We start from the raw sequence: 18,721 nt of genomic DNA, 5'->3' as shown, positions 1-18,721 counted from the left end.
TTTTTTCACGTACTTCAATAAACATCCCTCACTTCATATCCTTTATGAACAGATTTATTATGAAGGACGTTTTACTGACCAGAGGTCACGACATTTGATTCGCCTCCGCAGTTGGTTTTACTATGGATCACAGGAAATGACCTAGATAACAACAAGTTAGTGATTTACAGTCATCACCTTAGTTAGGCATATTCATACTTATCTAATTTTTGGTTCTTGGGTGTGGAGTATGGCATGTTGTTAAATGTTGTCTACAGATCTGGGCCTCCTCTCTCGACTTTTAATGTCACAACTATTGTTCGAATTTCATTTGAATACCGTCTACATTTGTAATATACATGGGTAAAGATAACGAACAGTGATCAGCCGTTTAAAAAAAACACAAATCCTTGAACATTGATCTCCCATTATTATTATTTTTAAAATTCAGTTTGGTGTATTATTTTATATCGCACTCATTCGGAGCGAAGGTATAATAATTAAATTACAATTTAGCTACATACAACCTTTGCAAGGAAACGTTCAACCCTTGGTTTATACTTTCGTTGGCAAGACCAAATTTAAGCTATTCGTTACCTTTTATTCCATATTTTAAAAAATTGCAGCTAATACTTTCATTAGAAATCTTAATTACATTTCTTTCCTTTTTTAGCTGAGAACAATGCTGGACACCGGAAAATAAATGCAACAAGCTAATTCAGAGAATTTGTTCCCCGCTTAGGGAAAAAATAAACCATGCGCAGTTCAAGGGGAAGGGGGGGGGGGTGGTCGGATACCCCTGGCTGAATTTGTAGAATTATTAAATAAGTACATGTATATACTTATGCAAATAAAATATGCCAATATGGATATAAAGATTTGATTGCTTATTCTTTATTATGTGTATAGAAGATTCCTTTTATATGAAATATTTATCACACTGTAATGACGATTTTGTACATGCCAGACCTCATATTTTTTTCATTTTGGCATGCTGAATACTATCATTTAGTAAAAAGATATTTCGGGAAAAAAAGAGAAAATGGATTTTCCGGGATTCGAACCCGGGACCTCTCACACGTTAAGCGAGATGCATACCACTACACCACGGATTCGCTTTAAACTGGCGAAAATTATATGCAAAGATTAAGTCCCATACATGTATATATATTCGCATTCGATATTGTCAAAATTTTACAAAATGCATGGTGTCCAAATAAACCTTTATTAAACAGTTGTAATTGACGTGATAAAAATATGAAGTCCTCCTCATGCCCCTGTGCTACATGTAATACAATAAATACTAATAAAACAAACGGGACGGGACACTTTTAGATGGGGTGATAGAGGTCCTGGAGAGTTTTGGTATAAAATTACATTGCAAAAGCTCAAAATCATCTTGAAATATCGTCCGAAAAGGATAGCGTTACACACAGTCAGAATGTATAAATTTACAACCTTGAACTTTGACCTTTTGACCTCAAAATAAATAGAGGTCTTCCTTTGGCCACAGGACGTTATGTAAAATTTCATTGCAAAAGCTCAAAGGGTTCTTGAGATATCGCGCGGAAACGAAAGTGCTATAACAGACAGAATTTGCGATTTACTTGCTGCACAACAAAGAAGACCACGGGACTCAAGTTGATGCCCTGCATGAGACTTATTCTAAAGACGTGATATACTTGCAGCATATCAGAGAAAGCATCAAGACTCGAGTTGATGGCCCGCATGGGACTCATTCTAAAGAAATGATATACTTTCATCATAAAAAAAGATAGTATTGACCGAGATTAGCTTTGATTGTCTGTCTGGGACTCATTCTGAAAACGTGATATACTGTATACAGGGAAAATGTCGCCCCCGTTTTATTTTCACCCTTTTCTCCTACCCTTATTTGGGTGAATTTAAACGAGGCGAATTCAGAGAATACTGAGTATTTTTTTAAATAAACCTATTTCTGGGCGAATAAAAAACAGGGCAAAATGAGTGAGGGGGGTGAGTGGGTTGACGATGTTTTTTTTTATTGAAATGATCACTTTTATGCAAATTATCCGTAAATTTAAAAATATTCATGCTTTTTTGAATTCCTTTTATGAATATAAAATTAAACAATATTGCATGGTAAAATACAATGTTTTATTTGTGATCTCCTTAGAAATTGGTTTAAAAAATAAGGATGTTTTAAGTTCTGTCTGTAAATGCCCTTAGTGCAACATAAACATAGGCAATAAGATATTACAAAGCTAACCTAAGCGATTGATTTGTTTGGGTAAGGCACACCCTCACGTGAAACTTATAAGCTAGCAGTGTACATCCAAAGCAGCATTTTTAACTCTCTTGGTCCGACATTAAAGAAAATTCAAAACTTCTTAGAAGGGATTCCTAGACATGACAACAGCTTCTTCTGCATATAAAAAACTGTTAGAGGTTTGCTTTTAACAACCAAGATATTTTAAAAATATATTGCAGTCTTCGCCAAATCTTTTTTTCAGCACATGCCCTTCGGGCAGGTGTGATCACCAATTACGCAAGCCCGAACAAATATTTACGTGCCCAGAATTTTATCAAGTTATTCTATTCTTATTTGCCTTTTCATGCCAAGGAAAAAATCTGAAAATCCATTCTGTCAATATTTTGTCTCGCCATTTGTTTTCATCCTGTACACTTTTTGTGTCTCTTGTGCAGAAGAGTTCCTTGGAAATCGCGGTAAAATAAGATGTCGGTAAAATTTTATTTTTTTTACTTCACTTAGATGGAAAATCAAAGACTTTAAAGTACATTTTATGTTATTGGTCTTATTTAATTTAATTATACCAAGGCTTATGACTTAGAATTAACATGCTCTTTGGGCTTGTAAGTGTACAATTTCCACATGCCCGCTTCCAATTTTACCAGGTCTCGGGCATCGGACTCCCAGGATTTGTCGAAGACTGATATTGAACGTTCAATCTTCAACATTTTTTGAGTCATTAGCTAAGGATTTACAAAAATCGTGAATAAAAACAATCTCATATTTCAAAAGTCATAAGATCTCAATTTTATTCAGTAGAAACATTCATTTAATAATATATATCTAAAACATTTTAAAAGAATCGTTGCTTGCCTTGTCCTGACTGACTGACTAAAAATGGCCCAACTCAAAACTTCTTTAACATTCATTTCTTTTTATTCCGTCAACAAACACGTTGAAAGTTTTCCGGAGAAAGATTGTCCCTCCCACCTACTTACCGACCCTTTTTTTAACATGAGTCGGGAAATGGCAAGCCAACATAATTCAGAAGATGACCTTATTTATTCCAAGAGCATATTATGATTGAATGTCTTTAGCTGTACATATATACATGTATTGTCTCACCCTAACAAACATTGGAGCACCTTAAGGAAGACCTTTAATTAAGTAGATATTAATTTTTTGATCTTGACTTTAGTGTTTGAACCATTTATAAAAACTTTCAAACTTTATTGGCCATTTAGTGAGAACAAAGGCTTTCATATTTCACTGATATATTTTTTGTGACACTAACAATTCTGACCTTTTGATACTGACATATGGAGTTTTGCCATGTATTTTAGAAATTTAACCCTTGCAATAAGCTGGCATATGACGGCATCAATGTTTCAAAACACGTTTAAATTTCATCAAGTTCTACATAGTGTTGCTCTTGCGAAACTGGTTCTAAATAGGCTGAATCAATTGTACGAATAGATTGGTAAGGATTCGGGTTGTCCAAAATTCCAAGTTCTGTATAGGTAAAATTAGTCCTAAAATAGAAACGGAAAATTATAAACTAAGGCAAGTGTACTTTAAAAAAATCATCGCATACAAAGCAATATTAAGAGTGCGCTTGATTTTTCTACATCATACTACATTCAGTGTAAACGATTTACACCATAAAATAAGGTGAAATTTGGTGTAGTGTAGCATATTCAATATGAAGTCAAAATTTTAATCACCGGATCATGAGGGGATCGTATTTGCAGAAGATTTTCATCAAGATTTTGTTGCAATTGTGAACATTTTTTCAAAACCATAAAAAACCAAACGTTTTACGAAAAGGCAAAGAATTGTTAATAACACATATTCATAGCCATCCATAAAACCTTTGTAACTAAATATCTACCATAGTCTAAAATATATTTACTTCTTTACGCTTTTACTTCGGTACTCTATGTGAACTTTCGTATTTAAACAAACTAGTAACTGTTTTTCATGCATGAGCGCTTTAGCGCTCACTATAAATAAATTTACAGGGAAAATTCGATTAATGCGGCCCCATGGGGATCCGGGTGAGAATAGGTCCTCAGTACTCCCTTGCTTGTCGTAAAAGGCGACTAAATGGGGCGTCCTTCGGATGAGACCGTATAAACCGAGGCCCCGTCTCACAACAGGTGTGGCACGATAAAGATCCCTCTCTGCTCAAAAGTCCTGAGTGCCGAGCATAGGCCTAAATTTGCAGCCCTTCACCGGCAATGGTGACGTCTCCATATCAGTGAAATATTCTGGAGAGGGACGTTAAACAGTATACAATCAATCAATCAATCGATTAATGCGACGTTCGTTTACAAAGAATTGCACATTGTTTTATGTCTCTGGCTTTCCCTGCCCACCCAGCCCTTGCATTGTAAAATTTACGGCATGCATTTGAATTGTATTTATTTATTTGAATAAAATGAGATTTGTAACGAAAGCAACAATTCTACAGCATATTCTTTTTTAAAAATAAATTATTCAAGAATATATTTTTTTCCGTCGGAGTGAAACGAGGGAGAAAATAAGTAGTAACATTATATCCAAAACTTACAACTTGCTTATTTTTATTTACAAAATACCAAGTGTTTTATTTTTCAATAGTCCACTTAATTTAATACTAAATACAATTCATCACAATCATCGTATCAAATACTTGAAAGTAAACTAAAAAAGAGAAAAATAATTATGCAGTTTTACCGTCTTGACATTTGTCAGCCATGTTGAATTTGTAATTACCTACACCTGCCAAGTGTACACTTTTGCACTTAATTATGGAAAAGTGTACATCGGGTGTAAATTGTAGGCAAATCAAGCGTGCCCTAAAATAGAACAATTCAACATACCGTTCTTTTCTACCGGAGGTATCTGAAAAATGAATTTTATATCTTGTTATAATTTAATTACAACAATTGTTTATCCAGGACTTGCATAAATATTTCATGTGAAGGTATATAGAATAACCACAACACAAAAAGCACCATCTTCTCATTAAATACATCAGGCAGATATGGGTTTCCGTAATGAAGGATAAGAAAACGTAGAGAGCTAAGCATTAAAAATAAACAAGTGGCCTACGGTCCTTACAGGTCAACTGAGTACATGTATCATGTTACAACTTTCCAACAATTGAATAGTTTCATGTTTTAAACAAAAGGCTATGAAATTCACAATTCTGAAAGAGGCATCATTGCTTATCATAACTAAACACTTGCATGTATGTTGCTTACTTTGGTTACTTAATAAGAACACAAAGAGAAAATGCAGTTCCACTTAATTACCAGTGGTGCATCCCACCACACAAAAAACCACTGACCATCGGGCCACATATTTCAAAAATTTAAATTTTATCATTAATTTTATTTCGTCATAAATGAATGATTAATACCAAAGAGCATATTTCAAAGCATTAATTCATTTTCAAACTATGTAACCACCACCCCAACCCCACCCCAAGTACCCCTGAGCAAGGGGCCCTGAAATAAATCATTTTGGAAGAGGCACCTTTAATCATCATTAATATGTATTTAGATCATTGGCATAATGCCCAGGTACAACGGAAAAAGAGTTTCAAAGAATTCATGCTTTTTCACTATATACATGTACATTGTACGTGTAACCATCAGAGCGCCATGCACCCTAACACCAAAACCTCTGACCCAGGGCCAATGAAATTCCCAATCTGGAAGAGACATCCGTCCTCATCATAACTATGTTCATAGTTAACTGTTTTAATACACATGAGACAATTTTTAAACAATTCATGTATTCTCACTGTATAATCAATAGAGCCCAACCCTAATACCAGAACCCCAGGCACCGGGGCCATGAAATTCATAATTTTGGCAGAGGCATCCTTATTGAACATAACTATGTACTTGTTTAGTTTATTTAATACCTAGGAGCAGAGAAGAATTAATGTATTGCCACTACAAAATAATCAAAAGCCCCCACTTTAACTCAAGAATCCCCGACCCAATCAACCTACCTTTAACACCAACAGCTGAAGGCAAGCTTGGTCTGAAAAAGATGTATGACCATAATATGTGTTAAGTAAATAGAATCAACTTAAATTTTCCCCGGGAATAATGAATGTGATTTAACTTCTGGAAAACTTACCCTTCTTTATCCTTATTTTCAGATGCTGCAATTTAAAAAAAATGTTTATTAGGCTAGTAAAAATTTTTATTCAGCAGAAGATGCAGCAGACAAAATAAAGTACATAAACCCCTAATGTATTGAATGATTGAAGGACTCTCTTAGTCTATTTCAACAGCTTGAATTTCACGTTTTGTCAGTGTGTATCTGTATATTTAAAATTCAGCATTGTGCAGTTAAAATAAGAATTTAAAGGAAAAAATTACGGGACCGAGCGAAACTATTAGTGCGCAATCACTATACATAAATATATACTCACAGTCAATATAAACGCAACACCCTAATTTTAGCGTGAAAATTATATAATGGTTATAACTATGTACCAAAAACGTCAGGACATCTTTTACTTTGCCAAATCAGTTATTTAACGGTTGAATGAATTTCTTTCCATTACCGGAAGTTGCTTTTTAGCCCTCTTAACAGAATTCAAAATTTTGCATTTTTGATAAAAAGTTTTAACAATATTTTGGGTATTATAAGTATTGTACTAAAATCCCGGGGGGAAATCCTTCTTTCTTTACCGGATGTGATGCCTATATTTCCTCAAAATGACTGATTTTCATTTCTATTGCTGAAAATTCTCAAAATAAAGAAAAAAATGCTGCAGGTGCAAATGGAGACGATTTGATAAATCATGAATAAACCTCTAACGGAAGTTGTTGTCATGTTCTTATCATGTTTTAAACTATCAGCTGACAGCATATATACTGTGTATGACTGCCTCTTGCTTAAAATATTCATCAGCAATTATTAGATATCTCTTCATCTCTTAATCAGTAATTTAAGTTTTCCAATTAATTATAAACTGTTTAGCAGATTCCATTTAATACGCCTAAATGTTACTTGCCTTTTTTCCGCTTGCATATGAGGTATATTGTGATGCTTGCGATGGGAAGTGAGAAAGCAGAGACACCGACAACTACAATTAGAATTGTGTTGTTATTGTCCGTCACCCGAGCATCTGTTTCCATTTTATCTGAAATAAAACGTACAACTCTGTGAGCTTTACAACACTATTTGCAATTAACTTATTGTACAAACTTCATAAAACATAGAAATAAAATCTGATATAACTGAATTTTGTGTTCAGATTATTTATTTTTATTTAAAAAAAAAATTTATTTAAATGCCTAGAGAATTTATAGTAAGTTTGTTCAAGTAAGTACGCATCCTTTATAAAAGATGAGTTTCAATTTGTGTAGTACAATTTTAAAACATAAATAAGATTGCATGAAATTTCTAAAACCTTACTTCCATTTCACTATAATTAAGTGTTATGTTTGTAAACTTTGGCTGAAATCCCATTTACGTGGTCGGACTGGCATTTTCCCTTGAGTATATCGTACGAAAATCCGTTAAACAATTATTTGTCACAATGTTCATCGTATCGACCAATTTTGTATCCGCTGGAATAGGATCTGAAGTTCTTATTACACGGGCCTGTAGATGTACTACAATTCAATTCACACTTTGAACCGTATATCCCTTATCACAGGCACGGCAATATCCTGTATCTTTCTCGCATGTGTTATTAAAACAGCCTGAGCTGATTTATTCTGTACAAGAACAACATTTATCGTTTTCTTGTCAACATAAATTTGATGGATAATTTGTATGCCCTCCTTAAGAGAAGGGAGCGCATATTATCATGCTAGTGTCTGTCGGTTTACCAAGTTTCGATTCATTTTCTTCGCAGTGATTGCACTTAATGCAATGAAATTTGAAATACAGATTTTGTTCTAACTTCTGATTCGAGTACGATAGAACCATATTTAACAGAGTTATGATTCCAGTTATATGCAGTTCCCATTCATTTTTTTTCACGCACAGGTTAGACTAACTTAAATGAACAGTATACATAATTTTGTGAACAGAATTTTCATCGGAATATCTAGTTCCACAAGTTCTCATAGTAACAATCGAGCAATCTTGGATAGAGTTAGATGTATGCCCTTGGACTCGGAAAAAATTTCAATTACTTACGGGGAGGGGGAGAAGAGTTTCACAAAAAAACTATTGTTATTATATACCATTATGAAATTCAAACCATAAAATCCTCTTTACATTCCAAACATTTTCCAGAGTTCGGTTACACATCTGAGTATTTTGACATTTTCGACCATAGTATTAACCATTAATGCAACTGAATCACAAGTCTGGCAAAATTAGTTACGAAATATTCCATTCAATCCAAACTGAGAGTCTTGCGTGCACACTACTATGTTCGATCGCGTGATTTAAAAAAACAACCATCAGAACAATTTCTTTCCCAAACCAGAAGTCTCTGTCGAGACTGAAGCTCTACTGGTTTGTACCTATAGCAAAGGAAGAGAAAAGTTCTTAAGAAGTTGGAAATTGAAACTTTACCACAGCAATAAAAAAAATAATGATCCTTGATTAAGTCTCTTTATGTTCTTAGTATAGTCTACTTGCATGCCACATTATATTATAATCAGACTTAAACTGCAGGAGGAGTAGCATTTTGAGATTTTTTAACAAAAATTTCTATTTTTAGTTACCATGGCAACACCGTTCATCGAAATCAAAAACCAATACACAGAATAACGTATCTTAGTGTAGTCTACTTGTGTGCCAAGTTATATGGAAATCAGACCAAAACTGTAGGAGGAGTAGCATTTTGAAAGAATTTCACAGAAATTTCTATATTTAGTAACAAGGCAACACCGTTCATCGAAATCAAAAACTGATAAACAGATTTATGTATTTTAGTGTAGTCTACTTGTGTGCCAAGTTATATTGAAATCCGACCAAAACTGTAGGAGGAGTAGCATTTTGAAAGAATTTCATAGAAATTTCTATTTTTAGTAACAACGGCAACACCGTTAATCGAAATCAAAAATCGATACACAGAATTATGTATCTTAGGGTAGTCTACTTGTGTGCTAAGTTATATTGAAATCAGACCAAAAATGTAGAAGGAGTAGCATTTTGAAAGAATTTCACAGAAAATTCTATTTTAAGTAACCACGGCAACACCGTTCATCGAAATCAAAAACTGATATACAGAATTATGTTTCTTGGTGTAGACTACTTGTGTGCCAAGTTATATTGAAATCAGACCAAAACTGTAGAAGTAGCATTTTGAAAGAATTTCACAGAAATTTCTATTTTTAGTAACAACGGCAACACCGTTAATCAAAATCAAAAACCGATGTATCTTAGTGTAGTCTACTTGTGTGCCAAGTTATATTGAAATCAGACCAAAGAAGTAGTAGTAGGAGAAGTAGCATTTTGAAAGATTGTTTACAGACAGACAGACAGACGGACGGACGACGGACGCATTACTATCGCATAAGCTCTTCTGTTCTCTGACCAGTAGAGCTAAAAATGCCAAATCTGCCGCCGAGCACTTACCAGAGCAAAATCCAGAGATTTTATCACAGGTGCCAGTGCAGGAAGTATTGCAATTCTTCGAGCAGTAATCACCGAAGAACCCATCTTTGCAATCACCAACACACAATCCATCGACTCTAGCGCAGTATCCAGTCTTACAATTTGAATTACATGGATTTGTGCAAATGTCCCCAAAAAATCCAGGCTTGCATCCGGTTGAGCATACTCCGGTGTCTCGATTGCACTTTCCACCACATCCTGTACTGCAGTTCTTAGAACAAAAAGGTCCGTAAAATCCAGTAGGACAGTCGTTCGTGCAGTGGCCATCGTTCCGTTCACTCTCAAGATAACAAGCAGAATTACATCTCTTGTCACATTTTTCTCCAAACCATCCAGCATCGCACGACCCGGTACAATTTCCGACCCGTCTTTCACACGACACGCTCCGCACGGAGACTCACAACGATTGTCATAAAATCCGTTAACACATCCGGTTGTACACGTGGCGTTTACGTGGTAACAGCTTTGTCCTACACAGAAAGGACTACAGTAATTTTCACATCGTGTTCCCCAGTAAGCATGACGACATCCTCCAAAGCAGCTACCGGTGGTTCCGTCACATGAATTTACACAATTAAACGAACTACACTGGTAACAACTACCCCCTGCACTGTAATAATTGCTGTCACACCGATCACATTTTGCCCCAGTCCAACCAGTATTACAGCCGCTGGCACAAATTCCAATTGATCCATTACATGTTGATCCTGACGTCACCGCTCTACATCCCTGGCTACAGGGTTGACAAGTCGATGATACGGGGAAGTAACCACTGTTGCACTGTGAGCATGACGACACACCCGATGCCTCTATGCATGTTTGACAGTTTGTTATTCCACAGTTTCCTGTATTCGGTTAGAATTAATAGAAAAAAGAACTGAAATCATGATAAATATATAACATAGAAGTAAATTAAATGCTTCATTGATGATCTTTAGGCCACATTTACTTAAAAGATTTGCACTGAACTAAACAAGCCTTTTTCATATAGGATAAATGTCGTCAAACAATGACATAATAAGGCTACAGATGTATGAGACTGAAATTAATGTAATATGGCATGTCAAACATTGCAATATTCGATCTTTTCCATTTGTATTGTATAATTTTTATAAAAAAAATTCAATATGCATTGTTTAATTTTATTGAGGTAATTTTGACATGGTGCAAGTAGCTAGCCCGTGCACGTGGGCTGGTACATTTTTATTTTATTTCACACCCCAGAGTTTAAAGGCAGTTTTCAAGAAAGTATTTTCTATCGCCCATATGACAAGCCCAGACACATGTAACGCACCACGAAATGGTCAAACTGTTTTGAAATTCAATCAATTAATGTGAAATCGTGTATTTAAAAAGCCTAATAAAAGTAAATCATACCGACCCTATTTTATTTCAATATGCCACAAAAGTCAAACATTTTTTGTTCGGCTTATTAAAAGGAGTAAAATTTCATAATCTTGCTTATTTTTCCTTTGTAACTACAGGTACAGGTATATTTAATTTTTGTTACATTTTTAATGTTAAAGGCCGGTATACACGGTAAGATTTGTATTATAAGATTTGTATTACAATACAAAATCTTATTGTGTATACACTCTTAATACAGTGTATCATAAGATTTTTCGAATCTTATAAATCTGTATTAAGAATAGAGCAGTGCTCTATTTCCTAATACAAGTCTTAACTTACCTATCACTTTCAACCAATGAAATATACTAACACTAGGGGTCATCCTATTTTTATCATTACTAAAAAAAAGCACATGGTAAATAATAATGGCCCATTTTACAAGTAAAGACATCGAAAAACTCATTGTTTTATGGGAAGGGGAAGAGGGCTTGTGTAATAATATATCAAGCAGTGCATAGTACTATGGTAGACACTGCTATTAGAGCCTCGTCCTCCATTTTTAGCTCACCTGAGCTGAAGGCTCAAGTGAGCTTTTCTGATCACATTTTGTCCGGCGTCCGTCTGTCTGTCTGTAAACTTTTCACATTTTCGACTTCTCCTACATTTTTAGGCCAATTTCAACCAAACTTGCACACAAAGCATCCTTGGGTGAAGGGGATTCAAGTTTGTTCAAATCAAGGGCCACGCCCTCATTCAAGGGGAGAATTTTTGGCAATTAATGAAAATTTGGTGGCATGTTTTAAAAATCTTCACACAAGTAACCACTGTGCCAGGAAAGATGAAACTTATTGATTTCGATGAACGGTGTTGCCATGGTAGTGTAGATTCAAGTTTGTTCAAATCATGACCCCCGGTTTTAGGTCGGGGCCAAAATGGCACACCAAAGTTTTACATAGAAATATATAGGAAAATTCTTTAAAATCTTCTTCCAAGAATGACCCAGCCATAATTCATCATATTTATATGGAAGCATCCTCAGGTAGTGTAGATGCAATATTTGGCAAAAGTAGACTCATGACCCCCGGGGGTAGGGCGGGGCCAATTTTGAATGGTGTTGGCAAAGTTTTACATAGAATTATATGGAAAATTCTTTAAAAATCTTCTTCTACAGTTTGACCGAGCCATAATTCATCAATTTATATGGAAGCATCCTCAGGTAGTGTAAGATACAAATTTGTGCATCGGTTTTTGACCCCCGGGGGTAGGGCGGGGCCAAAATGGTTACTAAAGTTTTACATAGAATTATATAGGAAAATTCTTTAAAAATCTTCTCCTCTCACAGAATGACCTGATTTCAATATAACTCACACAAGTAGACTACACTAATCCTCAGGTAGTGCATCGGTTTGTTCAAATTGTTGAACGGTGTTGCCATGGGTAGGGCGGGGCCAAAATGGCCGACCAAAGTTTTAATAAAATATATTCTAAAATTCTTTAAAAATCTTCACACAAGAATGACCGAGCCATAATTCATCATATTTATATGGAAGCATTTGCCATGGTAGTGTAGAATTTTCTGTGAAATTCTTTAAAAACGCTACTCCTTCTACAGTTCTGGTCTGATTTCAATATAACTTGGCACAAAGTGGACTACACTAAGATTTACATAGAAATATATAGGAAATTTCTTTAAAAATCTTCTTCTAAAAATAGAATTTCCTGTGAAATTGTTAATGGGACTCCTTCTACAGTTCTAGTTTGATTCAATAATAAACACAATGTATACTTTTACCTAAAACAGTGCTCAGGTTTTTGATAAGCAAACCAGTAGAGCTACAGTGACAGAGACTTCTGGTTATTATTTTGACAGAGAGAGAATTATGGCGAGGGAAAACACGTTGGAATACGTAGTTTATTTACAATCTTATAAGATATGTATTAGCGTGAGTACAAGAAAGTATTATAATACAAAAGTATTATAATACTTGTATTATACTACAAATCTCATCGTGTATACAGGCCTTAAGATGAATCATTTTAGTCTTATTTTGAATATTTCTATTCATTGAATTTTATTACTATATTTTCCAAATTTGAGCTTTACGTATTTTAAATCTTAGAATTTATACCTTTTTAAACGTATAATTAGTGTATGATGACATCCATTGGATGAGACTGTATAAACCGAGGCCCCGTGTCACAGCAGGTGTGGCACGATAAAAATCCCTCCCTGCTCAATGGCCCTGAGTGCCGAGCATAGGCCCAAATTTGCAGCCCTTCACCGGCAATGGTGACGTCTCCATATCAGTGAAATATTCTGGAGAAGGACGTTAAACAGTATACAATCAATCAATCATCCATTGACTTTAATTTTTCTGTAATGTTTAAGATATACCACATTGTGTATTTAGTGCCAATATTCTACTTTCAATTGTTAGGATTATTTTGAATTTATGAACTTCAGGGGGTATTTTACATTATACATAATACAATACATATATTGTTAACCTCTCTGTACAGATCCCAGATTTTTGTTTAAGAAACATCTTTACAAAATTTAAGCATTTTGTATTTTATTTGTAACTGGTGACTTATGTTTATAAGTGTGACTTTTATGTGACGCCTTGATCATTACAGTATTATTTTTTATAAACTTCTCCGTCCTTTGGATTTACAGGCACGACAGATAGATCCAGGATCTACCTCAGTAGAGCTGACATCAAGGAATTTCACAGGCAAAGGGAGTCATTCCCCCTAAAATATGTAGTCCCCAATAATTTGATTATAACACGCGTTAAACAAGAGAAACAATCGGACGTGTCTGATGTATGCAAATACAAAGATGAGCCCTGTTTGCTTTTCAAAAGCACCGGAACATATTGCTCATTTTCAACACGATACCTGTTGGCTAAATCATGACCATTGAAATCCTTTGTAACAAAATAAATTAACAATATCCGCGAATACAATACAAATAAAAATATCGAAAAATGGAAAATTATAGAATACAAGTAAAAATGATGCCATATAAATGAAAATTTGTCGAAAAAAAAAATTATAGAATGCAAATAAAAATTAAACAATACAAATGGAAAATTGTACAATGCAAATAAAAATATACAATTCAAATAAAAATTATACAAATGGAAAAGATCGCAAAATTCGATGTTTGACATGATGCCATAATGTAATTGATATTATTCATTTGTATTACCTTCTACCAAAGTAAATGTCACAATCAGCAAGAAATTGGCGGTGATGAACTCGATTATTTGCACACATTTCATGTTAAGAAAGCACCATTCCAGTCCTATAGAAGACGGTCATTGATGTTCTATTGGATGTAAAAAAAAAAAATATATATATTATGAATTGATTAATTTTAAAAATACATTTCCTAAACTATATTTACCCTCGAGTATTATATTAGGAATAAGGTGTCCGTAAATTATATTCAGATTTCGTTCGCTTAATAATACTCGTAAATTAAAAGTCTTTTTTAATTTCAGTCAACAGTCTCGAATTAGGAAAATAGATTATGGTGGCGGTTCCAGTTGGCGAATGTAAGTTTATGGTATTGTTAATGAAGCTGAAAAACGCAAGCGTTTTATTATTTCATAAAACGTTATTTAGGAAATAAGGTATCATTTTTAGACATTTATCGTGATATAAATACGGGTTGGTCACGAGATTAAATTCCATAAAGTCCGGGCTTTTTGACGAATTTAATTTCGTATTAACCCGTATTTATAGCCTGATAGATGTTTTAAAATGATACCTTATTACTTATATTTACATTTGCGACTTATTCATACTTCATTTTTGCCTGAATGTGACTTTTAACGTGTGAAATGCGTTATTTTCCAAACCCAACGGCATGTATGTAATCCATTGAACGCGCGTGGACCCTTTATGACGTCACAGAAATTACGTCGAACGTTTACTCATACGCACATCTATGACCTCTTAATCCCGTACCTGTATTTATACGGTTATAGATACGCATTGCTTTCAGTAGTGTTTTATAAAGGAAAACATTTGCAAATGTAAATATTAATGAATAATTCCATTTAACTCGAATTTGATGATATAAAAGAGACCGTCATTAATGATTGAAAAAGAAAATGTGACAATTCTTAAGTCGATATTTTTATGGATCGACCTCATCAGTCCTCGGGACAGGGCTATATTTATATATGTAAATATTAAACTTAGATAGAGTTTGTGTACTTGTTAGTTTTACCGAAGTTTTCAGTAAATTAAAAAAAAATACGTAACACCTTTAATACTTACACAAGGTATGAAACGTATACCAGGTCACCGGGGAACACCTCTGAAGATATTTGAGTATGTCATGTCGTGTAAACAAATTTCAATCGTAAATATTAAACACAAAGCAGCCTTTTTCGAGGGAACCATACCTTACGTCTGTTAATGTAAAAGAAATCTAAATAACCTATATAAACTATTTACATGCTTGGTAACTGGTACATTAGGCGGGGGATGGATGGGGCTATTAATAAACACAAATTGGATAGTTTATAAAATCAGAATTTTTATATACTACTTAGGGGATCTGAAATTTGCATGGTCTGAGCGAACAAATTTAATTCCAATGTCCATGTAACACAAAAGCATTGCGATTATGAACACATGTATACCAATTGCTTAAAAAAATGTTAATGTACCGGTAAACCCTTACCTTAACAGAAGGGAAAATGTCCCCGTTTCTAAATGTCGATCTATGTCGTCGATTTATTTGCTTTTTAAATTTTGCATGATGGTTATTCAAGTATACTGACATGCACCAAGGGATATTTTCAGCACAATGAGTTCTATCTGTTTACCGAGACTAAAAGGCCAAAATTATGAAAGCCTGCTTTGCGCAATTATTCATAAAACACAGATACACACATACATTTTCTCTGAGTTATATTTTTCGCATTCAGAGTCAAATTCTAAAATAATGCAAGAGTTAAGGTTCCTGAAAAAGAAAATTTTCCATGTGAGATGTATACGCCAGATTTTTCTTACAAGTTCTGTTAGTTTACAACTGCGTCCAAAACTCGTTGACTGCAAACTCTTAAAAACCTAGGTCCTGTTTCACGGTAGACGCGTCCCAAACAAAAAATACTTAAGTACACATTAGTTAGCTTAACACGACTCCTAAATAGGCAAACACTATTTTCGGTATCATAATGTAATACTAGCAGAGGAGATGACATCATTAAATCACAATATTAATGTCCTTGTGTTCGTTATTTAGTAATTTGTAAAATCATAGCAATTTAATGCCCTGTTCACACGGAGAATTTAATTCAAATTAAACGTAAAGTTAGAGCGTATTTAGCTTCGCTGAGGGTTCACACGGGGAATTAAATGCTAATTAGTTTAATTCAAATTATTTTATTGCGCATTAAATTACTCGCATTAGCTCCATGTGAACGCTAAAATAAGCTTATACGCAGGCGTAAGAGCAAAATTTAGTCAAATACCACTTGTCGATGGTCAGCTATAAGTACTTGTGCTTTTTTGAGTGAAAAACTAAGGAAAATTTTGTTAATCATGAAAATGTGTATACAGACACTTTGCCATTATGTCAAATGAAGCTGCTTCTGCAAGGTGACGTGATTTGCAATTGACGTCATAATAGCCGTGCGGACTCCGGGCTGCAGATCGAGGTAAAATTTTAATTCGCAAGTTTACTTCGCATTAGCTGTCGTGTGAACGCTATTTAATTCGCATTAGTTTGATTCGCATTAATTTACTGGTAATTTAAGCTGTCAATGTGAACAGGGTATAACATTATTTTTAGAATGTTGCTTATCATTAAAAGATTGACTGATTGTATATTGTTTAACGTCCCTCTCGAGAACTTTTCACTCATATGGAGACGTCTATCATTAAAAGAATAATCAATGCAATAAATTCTTATGTATGCTTGAATTGTCACGGTAAACTTTCTGGCGTATCAGCTGCACAATGTAGACACATTTCTGGCAGTAAGAGGGTTACGAAGTAAGAGTTAAAAGTTTTTTTTTATATAATAAAGTGTCACGCCAAAGCATGATACGCCCGTCAAAATATTACAATTTTCTTAAACATTGCAAGAAAAAGTGCAAGAAAATCATGGCAACCTTGATTTTAAGATATCCTTGATTTTCCACTCCTTAAAATATTTGTTTATCCATCCCCTGTGGTGTAGGCTTAAATTAGAACAAATATTGCACCACTCATAGATTTCTATACTGATTGTTTTAGACCTTGCCAAATGCCCATCATATTAAACAATATAAAACAAGGGCACCGCTTAGCGGAGCATCCCCTCGCGGCAGGAACATTACTGGTAATGGCAATATCTCTTGAGAGATAAATTCTCTAGAGGGACGTTAAAGATGATAAAGACTGATAGTACAACGTATCTTCTTGAATTTCCCTCTCATGAATATTTTGCTCATATGAACGCTTGCCCTTGAAGAGCTGCTCATTTTTTCCTATAATAGGCAGTGATGGCCATTGAGCAGGGAGGAATCTTTTTGTACAAGCATCTATTGGGACATTGGCCCTTGGTTTACATGGTCTCATTCGATGGACCAGTCTCCGCGTCCCACAGTGGGATTCAAACCTGCAACATTAGGATTAACTCCCTTACTTTTGACAAAATAATTCGTGGAGTGTTGTTATTGATCCAATTTTTTTTTTTACAAAATGCAAAGTGCAAAGCCTCTTGTTTAGGGGGGGGGGGGGGCATAACATTGATACCTAATTTTGGGTAGTAAGGTTTAATATAAGGTATTAAATTGTTTTTCAGCTTTTTTTCTAAAAAAATTATTTTTATTAGGGGATGGGGTGTATATTTTTTTAACAAAAATCAAATTGCATATCATTTAGGTTGGGAGTGGGTGGGGACATAATATGCATATGTAATTGGACAGTTTCCCTTATACCTAGTAGAAACATATCACGTATGCTACATGTACAAGTTTCAGTAATTTTAATTATTTACCTACCGAATCAGTATATTTCACAGTTCCAGGCAATATGCATTTTTTACGTAATGAAAAATAAAAGTGTACATCGAGAGTTTATTTGAACTTGTGACATAGGCGTCGGAATTGAACCGGGGGGGGGGGGGTTAGCCTCCCACTTTTTGCAAATATACTTATATAGACAATTTCTATGCATTGAAAACTGGGGTTTACCGTTTCTGTTGGTTTAGCCCTCCCCCCCCCCCACTACTTTCAATTTAACGTGCACCCCAAAGTCCCAGACACCTGTAACTGTTGGAATTTGGTACTGAAACCGAGACGTTCATCAAATTCTTTTAATCTGGTTCTCACAGACTCGACACTGCTTTTTAACTGGTTCTCTAGCAGAAATGATTATTGTCAACTCGTACATAAAATGTCAGGGTTTCGAAATAATGAAAATGCGATATCTGAAGAAATATTTCATCACTGAATTTGAAAATTAATAGGCTTCTTTCTTTTATACTGTCACACAAGTCTGTAAACGCTGAGAGTGATTAATGCAAAGGTTCTCTGTCAGTCTTGCCCACAAATAATTATTGTC

The 18,721-nt window shown here is 34.6% G+C and overlaps 1 long non-coding RNA gene across 1 annotated transcript; it reads right to left on the bottom strand.

Annotated features, from left to right (window-relative positions):
- Nucleotides 1-3,579: 3,579 nt before the first annotated feature.
- Nucleotides 3,580-6,248, bottom strand: LOC134247939 (uncharacterized). The gene is made up of 3 exons (XR_009987953.1): nucleotides 6,216-6,248; nucleotides 5,074-5,095; nucleotides 3,580-3,741 (listed from the first exon to the last, which is right to left on the bottom strand). It is a non-coding gene; the product is annotated as an uncharacterized LOC134247939 (long non-coding RNA).
- Nucleotides 6,249-18,721: the final 12,473 nt, after the last annotated feature.

The sequence above is a fragment of the Saccostrea cucullata genome, unplaced genomic scaffold, assembly GCF_032062105.1.
Source record: "Saccostrea cucullata isolate Sc308-1 unplaced genomic scaffold, CSIRO_AGI_Scuc_v1 ctg3486, whole genome shotgun sequence".
Classification (NCBI taxonomy): domain Eukaryota; kingdom Metazoa; phylum Mollusca; class Bivalvia; order Ostreida; family Ostreidae; genus Saccostrea; species Saccostrea cuccullata.
The sequence above is the reverse complement of the archived record's forward strand: the minus strand, read 5'-3'. Positions and strand labels throughout refer to the sequence as shown.